We start from the raw sequence: 2,500 nt of genomic DNA on the forward strand, positions 1-2,500 counted from the left end.
CTTCGAAGAGAACAAACATCGGAGATTTGGCCTAACAAACACGACGCTGAATGAACCTATATAGAGATCGCATCTATCCGTGGCACAATCAAAACAGTCATGTGGTTGGTTTAATTTCGAGGTCTTAGGGATGGAGAACATGTAGAGACATGTCTAGAATTAAATAAAGAAAGAAGGTCACAACAATTGTAAATATTAGATCTTTTCACTGGCCAGACGGTACTACGTTGGATCCCTCTCTCTCTGGTTACGGTTCATTTTCCCTTTGCCTACACATACACCACATAGTCTTGCCTATTCGTTACAGGTTCTCCTGTCCTCATACACCAGACGACACTGACAATTCTTCTTCACCCACGGGGTTAACTATTGCACTGTAATTGTTCAGTGGCCACTTTCCTCTTGATGAGGGTAGAAGAGACTCTTTGGCTATGGTATAGAGCTCTTCTAGGAGAAGGACACTTCAAAATTGTTCTCGTCTTGGGTAGTGCCATAGCCTCTGTACCATGGTCTTCCACTGTCTTGGGTTAGAGTTCTCTTGCTTGAGGGTACACTTGGGCACACTATTCCATTTGATTTCTCTTTCTCTTGTTTTGTTACGGTTTTTGTAGTTTATAAATGAAATATTCATTTTTAAGTTGTTACTGTTCTTAAAATATTTTACTTTTCCATGTTTCCTTTCCTCACTGGGCTATTTTCCCTGTTGGAGCCCCTTGAGCTTATAGCATCATGCTTTTCCCACTAGGGTTGTAGCTTAGCGTAATAATAATAATAATGATAATAATAATAATATAATGTATAACCCGGCGACCTGATGGACTGGGGTTCAAGACACGCTCAAGTGTCTGCAACCTCACCATCTTTGTGAGCTAAGATTAGGAGGTTTGGGGGAGCCTATAGGTCTACCTGCTGAGTCATCAGTAGCCATTACCTGGCCCTCCCTGGTCCTAGCTAGGGTGGAGAGAAAGCTTGGGCATTGATCATATGCATACATGGCTAGCCTCTAGGGCACTGTCACTGTCCCTTGCATCTGCTATTCATGAGTTACCTTTAAACCTAATACATATTATTATTCAAAAAAAAAAAAAAAAAAAAAAACCTAATACATAATTCAAAAATAAAAGAAAAAAAACCTAATACATAATTCAAAAAAAAAAACCTAATACATAATTCAAAAATAAAAGAAAAAAAAAACCTAATACATAATTAAAAAAAAAGAAAAAAAACCTAATACATAATTAAAAAAAAAGAAAAAAAAAAGTCATTATCATCATCATCATCATTAGCATTATCACAACAAGGTTATAAAATATGTCCATAAGAATAAAATAAAAATAAATTAATAAATAAATAAACAAATAATACAAAAAAAAAAATAATTAAGCCCGGATCTCTTGTTACTTCTGCCCTCCTCGACTAAGAGATAACACGAAATTTATTAGGGTTGTCAAGTTCAAAGTTAAATGATGAACTTACAATGATTAACAGGAGGATACGTGACTGTCAGTAGAAAGTCTCACATTCGTCTTTTAATTATTTATATACACCATTTTAAGTCTCATTCTTTCATGATATTTGTTATGGAAATATATTTATTTTTTAGAGAAAACAAATTATGTTATATATATCCATATGTATATGAATAAACATAAATATACATACATATATATACGTACATATATATATATATATATATATATACTATGTATACATATGTATAGTATATATATAAGTATATGTATATATATATATATATAAAGATATATATATATATATATATATACTATGTATACATATGTATAGTATATATATAAGTATATGTATATATATATATAAAGATATATATATATATATATATATATGTATATATATACTGTATATATATACATATATGTATATATATATACATATATATTTTTTCATATATATACATACATATAAATATATATATATATATATATATATAAATATATACATATATATAATTATATAAATAAATAAATATATATATATATAAATATATATATATATATATATATATGAGTTAGTTAACCACACACCCTATTTTAACATTTTGGTGGACTGGTGGATGATAAACAGGGATCGACCTACAATTCTACAAAACGTGAACCAAACAGTGCAGAGGTATTTATTTCTTATATATATATATATATATATATACATATATATATACATATATATATATATATATATATATACAGTAAGTATATATATATATATATACATATATATATAAATATATATATATATACAAATATATATATATATATATATATAAATATATATATATATATATATACATATATATATGTAAATAAATATATATATACAAATATATATATATATATATATATATATATCCTAAATGACGATATTACCCTATTTTCATGTCGAACCAATAAACCTAATTGAATCCGCTACTCAAGAAATTATTTTCAAACATAACAGTAAAATCTTATTTTTTTTTTTTCTTCAATGA

The sequence above is a fragment of the Palaemon carinicauda genome, chromosome 42 (assembly GCF_036898095.1).
Source record: "Palaemon carinicauda isolate YSFRI2023 chromosome 42, ASM3689809v2, whole genome shotgun sequence".
NCBI classification, from domain to species: domain Eukaryota; kingdom Metazoa; phylum Arthropoda; class Malacostraca; order Decapoda; family Palaemonidae; genus Palaemon; species Palaemon carinicauda.